General features: G+C 41.4%; 1 long non-coding RNA gene across 5 annotated transcripts in view; it reads left to right on the top strand.

Annotated features, from left to right (window-relative positions):
• LOC128148329 (uncharacterized) overlaps nucleotides 1-13,491 on the top strand; it is a 77,101-nt gene extending 63,610 nt beyond the window's left edge. For 2 of the 5 annotated variants that reach the window (XR_008237256.1, XR_008237257.1), the window contains exons 4-5: nucleotides 6,439-6,670; nucleotides 7,073-10,105. This is a non-coding gene — a long non-coding RNA (uncharacterized LOC128148329). Of the gene's footprint in view, nucleotides 1-1,022; nucleotides 1,101-6,438; nucleotides 6,671-7,072; nucleotides 10,106-11,673 lie in introns of those variants that run through there. The other 3 variants (XR_008237258.1, XR_008237260.1, XR_008237259.1) reach the window with 3 other exon arrangements.
• Nucleotides 13,492-15,447: the final 1,956 nt, after the last annotated feature.

Consider the following 15,447-nt stretch of genomic DNA (forward strand, 5'->3'; position numbering starts at 1 on the left):
GATATATTAGCTTAGATCATTCTCTTCGCCTAGAGAAGCTGAAAAAAGTATTTCAGGACGAAAACATTCAGTGGAGTTTTCTGAAATATTTTACTAGGAAGGTATAGCCCATGCTTTACTTATTATGTCATTATAAGGCACTCTGAGCTTTATTGGAATAAGTGCTTGTGCTTCACGGTTACAAGCACTGGGATACAGCCAGTATCCCCACTCTGTGGTATCTGGATACAGCCAGATACTGCCACTGCCAGCCAACTCCCCCAGGTCTATATACTGAGCATGACATTCTATGGTATGTATGGAATATCCCTTTGGCTAGTTTGGGTCAGCTGTCCAGGCTATGCTCCCTCCCAGCTTCTTGTGCACCTGCTCACTGGCAGAGCATGGGAAACTGAAAAATCCTTAACTTGGGATAAGCACTTCTTTATACACTGGGGCCTATTCAGCATGCATTACCTCCTACTCTGGTGGCATTACAAAATCTTTGCCTTCTGGACAGTCCGTGATCAATTCTAAAATTCCTTGATGACTGGGGTTTCCTATGCGAGCCCATTGTGTGATCAGTGCAACCCACTTACTCCACGTAGCATCAGTTCCATGATGTGTTGAGGGGACCTTCCCTTTGAACATCCAGCCCAGCACCAGCAGTTGGGGTGCTAATAGGAGCTGTGTATCACTACCAATCTCTTCCAAGGCAGCTTGAACTCTTTCATAGGGAGCGTCTGCGGCCTCCCAATGGCAGGGCTGCTAGTGCACCATGCTGCCTTGGCTTGTCCCTGTGATACAGCCTTTTCCTCCAATTTTCCTGTTCCCCTCCCCAGATTTCCAGGGTTCTGTGATTTTTTTCTGCTCCCTAACAGATGCAGCCAGAACCTTATGTGCTCACCACTTTCTTTTATAATTTCTTAGAAGTGTTGAAGTTTTCGTTCACAGCAAACTGTGAATGAGAATTAAATGTTTCTGTTAAAAAAAAAAACAACCCACAACTTTTCAAATATGTCATTTTTATGTGAATATTCCAGAGTGATGCAGATGGTCAAAAATTGGAAGAATCATCCATGGCGTTTGTTTGATTTGCTGAAACAACTGTTGCTTAACTTGTAAGTTAATGAACTCTCTACTAAAGGCAATACATCCACTTTTTCTCTATTAATTATCATCCTTCAGATGATTTGGCAAATCCATTTAGGTATTACATAGTATACACACTTTTTCTGATATTTTGACTGATACAAGTCATTTTTATTACATGGGAAGTATAAGTCTGTTCCAGAATTAAATCCTGATACTGTACATTTAGACTTAGTATAAACAGGCACCTTGAAAGAACGTATCATATAACAGAGTCTAACTGTAAGAGAGACAGCCTAAACTTGCATTTTGTTCAGTTAAATTTAAGGTGCAGAAGCACCTTTCTGTCCTGTATCCTCCTTTGCAAGTGATGATGCTGGTCTCTCTCATCTTACACGTATATTGCCCCAGACAGCTTTGCCCATTTGAAAAGTCTTCAGAAAAAGGGCAAGACTCGTTCTGTAAGGTAGTCAGTTATCTCCTAGAACAAGCCCAGCTGTAAGGGGCATTGCAGTTTGAACATTTCAGTGACTTGGAATGACTGGGGTGTATCACATGCAAGTTTACTGTACTGTAAAGGAGGGATCCGCAAGCCCTTAGTTACCTTGTAAAGTATGCTTACTGTAAAGTATAGAAAATGTTTATGCATGAGCATGTAAGCAAGGAGGAGATGTCCTCTGTGCATGACTGCACTGTTCTTAGCGTTAGAACACAAAGACGATTGTAGTGAAAATCTGGAATCCAGTGCTGTCTGGGAAAGTTTGTATGTGGATCCAAATATTTTTGTTCATTTTTAGCACATATCCTGATTACTTCCTGCCTCCTTTTTGAAATGTTTGTGGCTAACTGCATAGAGAGAGAGAATATCACTTTAGATGGGCTACTGAGATGTTCCTATGTTAATTCCTGTGACACTTCCACTGTAACAGCTGTCATATAAATTTCATATGACAGCTTTCTAGTGCAATGAAATGTTTTAACACTTTTTAGGTGAAAAAATACTCATTTGTTTGGCAGATAAGTGCAAACACGTTAGCCATTACATTCGTCAAGTCCATAAGAAGTCCAGGTGCAGTATATCAGAAGACTTATGAAAGTCCCCTACCCTCCTGGAGTGAGCCCAAGACAGCAAAAAGAAGCACAGGATGTAGGTGGAAAAACATGTCTTCCCTAGTGCTAGTTACACTGGATAGGGTTGCAAGGAAAGGATAGACCAGGACAAATTTATTTCTACTCTCTCTCTATGACAACTTAGTAAAAATAATACCCAATTTCAAGTAAACTGAGCTATTTCATTAATTTGTGGCCTCTATACATGAAAATGCAGAATTCACCCCAAACAGCCTTCTGGTGATACAGTCACTGAGAAAGACTTCCAAACAGCCAAGGCCTGAGTCTTAATGAATTTTAAAACCTTATAAAATGTTCTTTGGTTATATATGCTTTAAAACAAAAGGTTTATTCTTACATGTTGGCATGTCTTTATTGGCACCATTTATTTACTTTTTATAGGAGTGAGAGCATGACTACTTTTATGCCAGCATATTTGATTGTGTATGACTTACTTTACATTTACAGGGATCTATCGTTGCTTATGAGGAAAAATAAAATTTCTGTAGAGTGTTTAGTTAACTGCCTGTTAAAGTTAAGCAAGACATATCTTTGGAAATCTCTTAAAGGATTATTTCTAACGGCGCCAATGGGACTCTTGCTTTGCTTATAAAAATATATGTGAATTTATAATGGACAAAGATACAATTATCCCAGAATAGCTTCAGGAAAAAACATCAGATTTCTTTCAGAGGAGGTGCACAGATATGGATTGCAGTGTATGTTACTGTTCTATGGGCAGGCTGGCTTTTATTTTCAGTGTGAGAAATATTCTTTTACCACTTTCCATAGTCAGAAATAATTCCCTTTAAATCAAGCTATTGCATTTCCTAAGTGGAATTAGTCCTTATTTATATGAGTACAAGACAAAGAACAATCTTACCCAGGGATTTTAATATTGCCACTGATGAAAAACTGAATGCTTGAAGTCTCTCAGTATTCTCAGATCTTTCCAGCCTCTCAAAGTCTGTCCCGGTTTAATCCAAGATATTGCAAACTCAGTCTCATTGTAACAAAAGAAACTATATTCATGGACCCTTTTCTCTTTTCTAGATTAGAAGTTCTGTCCTCTGCATTCCCACTAAAGCTTTTATGCAAAGTCCTTATAGAGCTACATAAACCTTGTTAAAACTTAATTATGTGTTGTATTAAAAACACATCGGGAGAGGACATTTCTCACAGGTTGGTGTTTAATTATTAACAGTTATTTCTGTTGACTCCCCAACGGACTTATTAAATACATATTCTTTCTCATGAAGATGGAGGGACTCTCAGATGTGCAGAACTGAAGTTTGCACTGAACAGGATTTTTAAAAGATCCTCAGTTCTCCCAGCATCTGAACATATTTAAACCTGGGACCTGGTTGTCCTTTATACCTGGTCTCAAGCATGAATTACTGTAACGCCGTCTCCACTGACAGTGACGTGCTTCCTCAATAGATGTGAGCTTATTGTCAAGGTACTGTTGCTAGGAAAACCAGCTGATCAGAGGGCCAGTATAGCAGCCAGTTGATGTAATACATGCTTGATTGATAAAACTCTTATCAAAGCTTCACACACTTTCAAGAATGCTCACAATTCAGCTAGATTTATTAATATGAAAAGAGCCCCATTCTTTCTTCATTTCACTCACCTGTTGAAGCAGCCTCTGCAGAGTTAAGTTTTAAAGCTTGAAATCAACACTCTGTCATCTCCTGCTATTCATGCCCATCACACAGTGACAAACAGATGCAGCAAAGGAAATGCTGGGTCAGAGAGAGTTTTTTTCCCCCTCTATATCTGTTCTGGTCATGTGAGCAAGTCAGAGTGCTTTAAGCTGCTTTATTTTCCATGCGCAGACATGCAGTCCTTTGAAGGCCTTTCAGGTGCTATCTGCAGTGAACCATGTCATTCAGATTCTGAGGCCAACAACAGAGGAAAACAGGCCATCAGAAGTGAAGTGGGGACAAGTCTTGGGCATAATGTTCAACTGCAATTATCTCTTCCCAAATGGTATGACTGATCCAAGGCCTCAGCAGGGGACCACACTCAGGGATGATGAGGAGGAGGAGGAGGATGATGATTATTATTATTATTATTATTTTATTTAGCCACTAGATACTTTTGATTAGTGCTATTTAAGGATATGAAATCAAAGACAATCCTTTATTTTTTATAAAAACTCCTGTGTTAATTCTTATTAAGCAAATTCTTATTTAGCAAATCAAGGCTAAGTGTCAGGTGCTGCACTTGGGTCACAACCACCCCATGCAATGCTACAGGCTTGGGGAAGAGTGGCTGGAAAGCTGTCTGGAGGAAAAGGACCTGGGGGTGTTGGTCAACAGCTGGCTGAACATGAGCCAGCAGTGTGCCCAGGTGGCCAAGAAGGCCAACGGCATCCTGGCCTGTATCAGAAATAGTGTGGCCAGCAGGACCAGGGAAGTGATTGTTCCCCTGTACTCGGCACTGGTGAGGCCGCACCTCGAATACTGTGTTCAGCTTTGGGCCCCTCACTACAGGAAAGACATTGAGGTGCTGGAGCATGTCCAGAGAAGGACAGCAAAGGTGGCAAAGGAGCAGCTGAGGGAATGGGGGGTGTTTAGCCTGGAGAAAAGGAGGCTGAGGGGAGACCTTATCGCTCTCTACAACTACCTGAGAGGAGGTTGTAGCAAGGTGGCTGTCAGTCTCTTTTCCCAAGTAACAAGTGATAGGACAAGAGAAAACGTCCTCAAGTTGCACCAGGAGAGGTTTAGATTGGATATTAGGAAAAATTTCTTCACCGAAAGGGTTGTCAAGCTTTGGAACAGGCTTCCCAGGGAAGTGGTGGAGTCCCCATCCCTGGAGGTATTTAAAAGACCTGTAGATGTGGCACGTAGGGACATGGTTTGGTGGTGGACTTGGCAGTGCTATGTTAATGGTTGGACTTGATGATCTTAAAGGTCTTTTCCAGCCTAAACGATTCTAGGATTCTATGTCATTTGCTTCAATTCCTTATGCAGCAAACAACTTCCATCAATCAAAAGGGAGTATTTCTTTAATTCGTGCAAAAATGACATTCTTTGCTCTATACTGCCAAGAAAGATGACCAAATGAAAACCTTTAAGCTTGGAGAAAATCTAAGAAATTGTGTGCTAGATACACTAATGGCTTGCTGATCCGTGATTTAGCATCACTGCTTCTTTTTGCAGCTGCTTTGTAAAATGCAGATTAGCTCACAGATACCTTTCAGAAGGGTTTTGATGGATCACATCGGATTGCCATAGCAGTCCTTACACCCTTAAATTAAATGGTTACTAAAGGCAGGCGCCTCCCCTTAGCCAAGAACTACACACCTTGGCAATGTTTGGCCTTTGAAATGGTTTCACGAGACTTTGGCCATCTGGGTGCAATTCAAAACGCCCTGTTATGTCCACCCATCTGAGGAGGAGAGATCATTGAGGGGACATTGCCACACTGGAAATCTGAGCAATCACATGCTTTTAAAATTTGATTAGAACGATACTGGGATAAGTAATTTTGTAAAGATGTAAAAGATGTGAAAAGGAGGAGAGGATGTATTGATTACCCCCAAATGCGTGAAGCTTTGCTGCCTTGAAGAAGTTATATAAAGGCATTCTGGTCAGCCTTCCAAAATCACCAGGAATGAGTTAAATAGATTTTGGTAAATTCCAGTGCAAACTTTACACATTCAAAGAATCTGAGCATGTTTTCCCATGCAAGGGTTTGTATCCTCATGTCTTTGCTTTATTGAACAGCCAGTCTGTTGCTAACAGAATAATTACATTATGCAATGCAAAAGTCCATTATCATCTCAATGCTTTTCAGTTTTTCTGTGTCCCTTGAAGCAAAGGAGAGTATGAAAAGGCCTGATTTTAATTTTCATGGGGTTTTTTGTTTTATCAAATACATCTGTCTCAGTTGTGAAAAGTTGGCTGTAACAAGCAAGAACAGTGGAATATTTGGGCTTACAAATAGAGTTGCATCAAAAAGTATCACTACAACTCGATTATATCAGAGAAAATTTTGTAACTTTGAAGATCCTTTGCAACCTTAGCAAGGTCCATAGAGTGCAGCAGGGGACAGAGCAGAGGAAATCAAATCAGGTGGAAAGTGCAGGTACACACAGTACAACTGGGGAGGCTAGCAGCAGGGGGAGGTATTGTATACTGCTGATTTACAAAGAAACCAGTTTATAAATCAGTTTAAATATAACTTGGACATCTATCATAGGACGTATGCTTCCTGCAAATTGACTTTGTCCTTTCTTTTCCCTTACAGTCCCTGACCACTGAACTGCTGTGGTTTAATTGTGTGAAACTGGGTGTCAAGATTCAAGGTATTGCTCAGATTGTTCTGCAATAAGTTCTTCAGATTCAGCAGTGTCAGCAGGAGGGAGCCCATGGATGTTGATCTGACCCCATCTCTGCAGCCAGCTGTGCCATCACATGAAAAAAGGATTCTTTCTTCTGGATTGCTCACGGTTTTCCCAGCAGCCAGCCCTGTTGTACAGGTGATTTTCTGGATGTGTGCCTGTTCTCTGTATTTGCCTTTGATTGCTTTCCCCTTTATACTTCTTTTCTTTCTAACTTCTTCATGGCTTGCAGAAAGCATTAGTTTTATATGTGTCTTCTCTGCCTTTGTAATCCTCACTCACAAAAATGCTTCACCACAGTATGCCCTTTTATACCTTAGTCATTCTTGCTTACTGCTGTACAAAGGGCATAGCCGATCCTGAGAAATCTTTTTCTGTGGCATGCTGATGTATTGTGCTTAATGTATTATCAACAATGACAAGTCTGCCTCAGGCAACTCCAGCAACCCAGAAAGCATAGGGGTTTTTTATACAAGAGCTCTTTTAAAAACAAGTGTATATCCCACGCAGAGAAAGTTTTTTTCCTTTGATTTCCTGCAGGTCAAATCAGCAGTTGATGCTACACAGAAAGACAAGCCAACAAGACCTTGCTCAGGTGAAACAAACCTGAAAGTAGTGGTAGCTATGATGAATTTTATTTGTACTGTCCATTTGCATGACATCATTGCAGAGAACTTCATGCAGCAGCTAGCAGAAAGCATGTTCTAGAAGGAATGCTACTGTTACCCCAGCACCAAAAGGGCAATCGTGCCCTCATTTCAGGAAGGCTGTGCTGTAAGGTCCACTCCTACCACTGCTTTTGCATGAGAAAGCAGGAAAGCTTATGTCCTGTTGTAAGGCCCTGGAAGGCTGCTCCTGCTAATTAGTTTGGGGAAATAGAAGGAGGCATTTCAGAGAAACATCACATTCCTTGCACACAGTGCAGGTCATCTTGCAGTTACATTTGAGCTCCTAGGGTTGCAAAACATCTCTAGTCTGGGAGACAGGGCTGCTGTCCCCAACAGATTTTTTAATTGTTTTTCTTTATTTTAAAATAAGTCCAGAGTGAGTGTTTTTCTTGACAAACTATTGGCAGTTCTGTAACTTCGGACATTAGGCGTGCTAGCACAAATCCCGTACATGTGTTTCTAAATTAGAATACAAAATGACCATATCCTCTGATCATAATTTAAAGAGCGATTCAGGATTCAGAAATAAACCAATCTTTCAGAGAGTTTCACTTAATTTAGGAGCTTGTAATGAACAGGAATTTTTAATCTCTCTGAAATCTCCTTTCAAACTGAGCTAGCTATAACCTAACCTTCTGACTAACTGGGTATAGTTAATAGTGCCAACAGCTGGAAATTCAAGCGCACAGTGCTCTTCTGTCCTCACAATAAACTTGAAATCTCTCTATTTTGGACCTCAGCCTGAAGTGTTCTGCATGCTTTCTCTTCTGCTGACCTCGGCTGTCACAGTGGCACCCTGCACCACACAGGAAAGCATCTTTGTTTTCCATCAGCCTCCACTTTAGTATATCAGGGAGATGAAGAATAGAATTTTTAAAACATATGCATTGCTGCATGTGTTCTGTCTGTATTTCTACTATGCCATGTGTACATATCACCATTTAGGAAATGGGTAGAGACATTGTCTGGAGCTAAGGGAAAGGGGAGGTTTATGAATTACATCTTTTTCAAAAAGAGGCCATGCAGAATGCTGCTCAAATTGCTCATCGGGCAGCTTGAGAGAGCTGAGGTATTTGGTAGCCCAGTGTTATATGGCAGAAACCTTCTTCCCACATCCTGGACAAAGCTTATACTTAGAAAATTATACAGTAAAAATAAATCTGCAGCTGACCATTTAATCCATTTAATATTTTTTACTATGTCTGTTCTTTTACCTGCTACCATGGTGAACAGAGGCAAACTCACACACTGAAGTGGAGAGAGCGCACTATGTTAAATAGGACAGAAAAGAACTTCTACATGCCATCAGTCATGTATTTTCTCTCTGCTTGTTTGGGGTGAGGGGGGTTTCCATCTTTTTTTTTTTTTTTTCTTTTCCTCCTGAGCTCAGAAGTCAGCATGAGCAGCAACAGGCCTTCACAAATGTGCTAAGGTGGAACCTTTTGGGACGGCTCCTCAAAGTGCTTTATCTTTTGCTGACAAATTGGTGCCAGAGCCAGAACTTAATGAAGTCTTCAGAGAAAATTTTGCAGCAAATCAGGGAATCTCAAAGGTATGGGCCTACAGTAACACCAGTGCAACAAATGATTTATCTACTTTTATTTGTCTTTTGAAAGGCTGAAAGCTCAGCTTTGTGGCAAGCTGTAGTATCACCTTCTTAGCTGCATCCACATTATCCTTTTTCAGGTTTCCTGACATTCAAAAAAAAGAGGCCAGGGCAATAGCTTGCAGTAATTTGCAGTTTATCTCCCACTGATATCTTCAGTCTTGAAAGCTTCTTGAGCACCTCTGCTATGGTCCTCAAGAAAATTACCAGGACAATAAAGCAGGCTAGGTCAAGATGGTATGCCAGTGATTCTCTGTTTCCTTCTGCACTGTGGAGCTGGATTCCTGTCAGCAAGTAGGTGCCACTCTTTTTCCAGGAGGACAGTAACAAAGTTTGCTCCCCTGTCTGTCGAAGAAACTCAGGAGACACCATGCCTTCCCAAAGCTCAGCGTTTCCAGTGCTGAGCTGATGTTTCTAACACCACAGAGGACTTCCAGTGCTTAGGTAGGACCTTTTATGGGATCAGCTTGTTTACCACAAAACTGTTTTGCTTCCCTCACTAACAGTTTGGAGGGAAAATGTAAATAATGTCCTAATTCTGGACAAATTAGTGTAAACTTGCCAAATTTGCCAAATTTGTTTTTTCCACTGGAAAAGATATGGGCAGAAATGTTTTTCTCAGTTCTAGGAGCCAAGTTTTTTTTCTCCATTTGAAAACCGATAAGGTTTTCAAAGGAGTTGGCAGCATTAAGCTCTTGGTAGAAAACACCCACTTCTCAAAAAAACACTCTTAGATCCCCATTGGCCATCCCAGCCCATAGACCAAGAACTGAATGCACACATAGAATCAGTTACTTTCTCCCTGATAGAATAATATATATTATGAAACAGAGGCACCGTTTGCTGTTGCTGAGCCAGGAGCTGGGAGCACTGCCCTCGCAGCACTCCAGAAATCAGGCTGGCTGCTCTGGGTCTGAAGGACAGACCTCAGCTGGCCAGAGTCAGTGGGAAGGTATCAAAGGACTTGGGTCGCCCCCAAAGCATGGATTTAGCTGTATAAATATAGGCACTCATCTTTGGAAACTGTTGCTCTGAACTGCATCGTTTTCACCAGCAGTAAAACAAGGCAATAGAGCTAGTCCTGGCTGGTGAGAAGACCAGAGTCCTACACATAAATGTAGCTTTGTTACTGAAAAAATGTTATTTGGTCAGATGTGGAGGGAGGGCGGCTTAATTCCCCCTCATACCTCTTGTTTAAACTAACTTATGTGGCTGTACAGTGGGTGTTTGGAAATCACCTTCACTAGATGTATTTTCTGTTTTAAAACTTCATGTTGTAATGAACAGTCAAGAAATCCAGATGTGCTCTGTTACAATGAGAACATTTTAAAGGGGCAGATGTTCTGGTACAATCTCAGGTCACGACGTTTCTGTATCTTTGGTATTGCTTCATTGCTTAATGTCAAGGAATTCGATTTTCTCAGCAACATTCGTTAATTTTTATGAAACATGTAATCAGATACAAATACCCAGCATCAATTCCTTTCTTCTGATTCCTGTTCTGTTTTTATACATAGAACTCATGCAATTAGATTTTTACATTAAACAGATCCCTTATTTGAAAGCTTACTTCGCTTTCAAATTTAGATTTGAAAAAACATAGAATGAATGAAATTAAATGTTTCTTTTGGATAGCACGCCGACAAAGAAAAGGAAATCCCTTGCTGCGGGATATTGCAGTCACGGGTCATGAATGTTTAAGCAGGAGTTACTGCCATCCAGAGGAGAAAAGCCATAAACTGTCATATTTCATTATTTTTTTAAGCATAGAAAACTAAACCTAAATGGTTGATTCAGTTTATTTCATATTAAGGAATCAAAGAATAGATAAATAATATAAATGTACCCAGAGGTTTCTGTGGGTTTTTTATATGTAGGTATTTATGACACAAAGTTCAGAGCAACACTGGAGAAGCACGGTAAAAAACACATCTGTAGCAGAAGAAGCACCCGGTCATAAACCGGATTTATTTTCCTCTCTGCAGTTTGAGATGTTTAAGGAAGAGGGTTTAGAAATACCTGTGCTAGGTTCCAAGCTTTGGACATGACCCAAAAAGTGGAAAGGAGATGTATAATCTACGTGGCTTGTATCCCAGGCCTCTGGTGACGTGCAGGCAGAGGATGCCCCTTGTCACAGGGAGCTCAGCGAGACAGGAGCAGGGAGGCTGTCAGGCATGGCCCAGGCATCCTTCCACCCTCCCTGTGGAGGCACACGGCAGTGCTGGCCTGGGGCAGCTGGCGGCAGAAAGTACCCAGGACACGAAGGGGGGCTGTTAAATCGGGAGACTGCGTGTTGCTGTGGCCTGAAGGTATTTTTCACAAGTCCTGATAATCCAACTAAGAAAATAACTTCTGGGTGTCCAACTCCAAGAAAAAGGCCCCTCCTTCTTCACTCCCTCCTTCCCCCAAAAATGCCAAAACCACAGTAGAAAACAAAGAAATAGGTGATTTGGGGAAAAATAAAAGGGAGAAGGGGAAGTCGTTTATGTCTTCTGCCCAGTGTGTCCCTGCAGTTGAACAAGAATAAAAGTTCTCGGCTGAAGGGGAGAAATACATCAGAGGGAAAAAAATTAAGCTATTGAAATGTAATGCCTTTTTTGGACAGTCCATCTTCAGTCACGAACGTGTACAAAATTCACGCGTGGCAATTAATTTTACGCAAAACCCAATCATGATAATCCTCCCAAGAAGGGTCTTTCTAAATAGCATCTCATCTAACCTGTATCTAAAGATCCTTCTGAGTTGTAATGTTTCAATATTTTTTTCTTCATCGGAAACTAATTTCTGGGTGCCCAGATTTCTCCTTATGTATATCCTGAATATGAAAAAATAACGGGTGTATTACAGATTTTCCTGATTTTCCGCAGGTAAAAAATAGCTGCGTCTTCTCAAAAGCGTCAAGCATGTTTACGCACCTACAGCTGTTGTGAGAGGTGTTCACAAAACGGCTGTAGGCGTTTCTAAAACGGCTGTAGGAGCTCGCAACAGCCGCCCGCGCTGCCCTCCCGGCTGTCCCGCTGCGGCAGCCGGGCCCCAGCCCGGCGGCGAAGCCGGGCCGGCAGCGCCCTCTGCTGGGCGCGGGGGGCTGCGGCGCCGCGCTCCCCTCGGCGGTCCCCAGCTGCTCCTCCTGCTCCTCACGCCTCACGGTATCGCAGGCCTGCCGGGAAAGCATCCCGAGACATACTGCCGAGGGAGATCCGAGGTACCCCGCAATTCGTATGGGGCGTTTTGTTCCCGTCCCACCTTTGGGGTCTGTCGCGGGGCGCAGCCCTGTGGCGCTTCACTCAGCGGGGCTCCGCTGGTCCGTTCCTGGGTCATTTCGAAATAGCCAGTGGTATCAGAACAACCATCACTCTGTAAATGTGTGACAGGTACGACGGGTGTCCTTACGCAGCCGAGTTTATGACGATTGGTTTCCAAAATGAACCAAAAGAAAGATGTCACTCAGCTAAGGCATGGTTCCCCCTTACCTGTACAGAAATGGTAGAAGCACAGGTATGCTCAACCCCTGAACTTACAGCAGAGGTTGGAGAGATTTGAATTCTCATTCTCTAGGTGAAGCACCCTATAATTACTTTGCCTTTTTGCTACCGAGTAGCAGAGTCTCCTGGCTCTCAAACAGATCATCAGAAGGAAGGTGGGACTTTCAGGAGGGAAAATTTCCCAATCAGAGGATAAGTCTCCTGAATTTTAGAACACCTCTAATGACACCTACTTAACTTTCCCTATCAGATTTTACCCACAAGTGTACCAAACATTTAACCCAGGAAGCAGAGCGGAGCCCAAATCCTCTGTGAAGGCAGCCAGTCAGAGGTGTGCTCATGCTTCATATGCAAACACAGTACCAAACCAGGTTAAATGAATTAATTCTTTCCTCAAGGGTGTCTACTTAATGGGAGAATTTCTAGAAAGACCCCAGCCTGAGACCTGTGATATGCCTGCCCTAGCCTCAGATTTATTTGCTGAGGTGGGAGAGAGGTCAAAAGCACTGAGCCTTCCACTTCAGTAAAAGTTACGTGCCTGGTGACCTGCTGTAGGAATAACTATCGATCTCCGCTTATAACTCCTGTTAAGAGTCCTGTACGTATCAACAGTCCTGGAACCCCAGATTTAAATACCAGGATTGCCAAAGACAACCAAGCAAATGTCTTTTAACTTGCTGTCTGCAAACTTTCCTTCTGGCAAAATATTTCTGTTGTGATTACTTCCAATGATATTGAAAAATACTGAAATTTTATTAGTTTATAGATGTGCAAAATAATGTAATCTTTCAAAATAATCTTTTAGTTTTTTTAGGTTATTTTCCCTTCTCCTCCTGTGTAATACTGAAACTTCAAGGGAAATGGGAACCTCTCCATTACTATATAATTCTTGTCAATAACATATATCATAGTCCATTAAAAAGTCTAGCAGAATACCCTATTGATTTCACTCAGCTACCCACCACACAGAAATTTAATGAAGTTGGTAGTGAGGCAGGACAAGCCCCATGTTTTTTGCCACTGTACCAGACACCTTCAGTATAGCATTGTGTCATCTCTAGCTCTATCACAAGATGATCTATTTCAATAGCATGTGAGGAGCAATTGTTCTTACAGGCAATAGCTAACCCTAAAACAGCAGCATCCAAGAAAAGCAGAGCAGATATCACTAGCTACTGATTCCAATTAGGGGGAAAAAAAAAAAAATCAGGAAGAGCTACATTTTACAGAGCCAAAATGACATTCTATATTTCATATAGTCTATTTTTTAAATATTGTAATCCAAATAAAAACAAACTTCATTTAGAAGTCTGCATTAAAAGCTGGAAGAGGCACTGTTGAGATGTAAGGAGGTGCATGGGCCAGTACCCAAAACATTGGATATAATTTTCCACCACATTTGTCCAAACAAATCCATGTAAACTTTGAACAAGTTTGGCAAGAGCCATAGTGGTTTTGGTTTTACTGCCATATGAAGGCAAAACGTCCCTTGTATATCGGGTATCCCTTGAAATGGGAAAAATCATTGTGGTAAAATGTGTTTATATATTTTAAGACAATCAGGAATCAAGACAATTCTTTGAAGACAATTTATGGTAATAATTTCATGCCCATTTCTTACGTTGCGTAGTCTACACAGCTGCCTAAAAGAGTAAGTGCCAATGTAAACAGTCAGCGTTAGGTGCTGCCAAATGAAATCATCACCCATTTTAGTGCCCCTTACCAAAGCATGCTCCTCACTGGCAGCCTTCAGTACATAAACAAACTGATGAATCATCTTGCTAGCTCAGAGGGTGACAGTGAAATTAAATTCCTTCTCCTCTCAATGCAACAGTTTAGTCATTCGAGACAGGAAATCACTTTGTGTTGGGAAGCAGTACTGGGTAAATCTCAACCAGTTTCCAGAACAGTGAAAGCCTGGGGTTGCAGCAGGAACGATGTGATTATGATGGGCAGGAAGCAGAACTGGACGAGTTCCAGCAAAAACTCCACAGACTGCAATAGCGAATATTATTCTTGATGTAGATCTTTAATAGGTGGTTCAACAAATTATACCAAGATATTAATTCTACAAATACATTAAGCTCCTAGAGTTGTTTCTGTAGAATTCTATTCAATATGGTAGGATTTTTCTATAGAAACACTTAGCTGTGGCGGGCATTGATCACCCTGAGCCCAGTTTTACAGAAGTCTCTTCACAAATAATGATGTAAAGCAGGAGATATGGGGAAGTATGAAAACATATTTTGTTCTTTTTCTCGCCCACTTCTAGTCAGCTGTGGTACCTCACTATCAGTGAAAGCTGGTAGGGGGAATCAATGAAACTTTCCACAAGATAAGGAAGGCACAGAGTGCTCAGTAGCACCTTCAGAAGTATATTCTGTGGAGGATCTGCACCAAAGCTGATTTTGATTCCTCTTTGTCAAGGCAGAGGCTAGACTTTGGAGTGGTGTCAAGTCTATTTTTATAATACTAAGATCTCCCTGGGAATTTATGAGACTCTGTCATCGAATTTAATTTATCCCTTTCGGAAGTGTGGGTTATAGATCAGTCATTTTAAGCCAGCTGACCTCAGTCACCTTCAGTGACAGGTAAACTCAAGCTTAAAGTGAAAGGATCCCCAGGGTCGCTGGTTTCTGCTAGAGGAGATGTGTGTGCTATCAGAATACTCAAACAATAAAAGCAATGTGATGTGACCTGGGGGCACTCGCTTGGAGCAGTGCTGCAGACACAAAATACTAAACTAATGTAAGAACCAGTGACATTTAATTCCAGAATTATTAATTCTTCCCAAATGGTCCAGATTTAAATGGAATTAAATTCAGTAGTGAATCCCACTTTATATGATGATACAAGGGACTAATAGCAATTACCTGTTGAATGACAGTGGAGCTGAGCAGTATCTGAGGCATATGGGTTCCTCCAAGCAGACTTCAAAGACTGCCTGAAAAGGTGCTGCCTTTTGTACAGCTCACTGTAATCTACCTTTAAATCTTTACAATTTTCATGGCTGTTTTACATGCAAAAAGTTTAATTTCAAGATGAAATGCTAGCCTTAAATATTCAGGGTGGGTTCATTAAATTACTGAAAGCACAGTCAAGCATGAAAAAAAGACACTTGTAGAGGTCTCGGACTGCTCATCAATCCACCAGTTTCCT

This window comes from Harpia harpyja, chromosome 11 (assembly GCF_026419915.1).
Source record: "Harpia harpyja isolate bHarHar1 chromosome 11, bHarHar1 primary haplotype, whole genome shotgun sequence".
In the NCBI taxonomy this organism is placed as follows: domain Eukaryota; kingdom Metazoa; phylum Chordata; class Aves; order Accipitriformes; family Accipitridae; genus Harpia; species Harpia harpyja.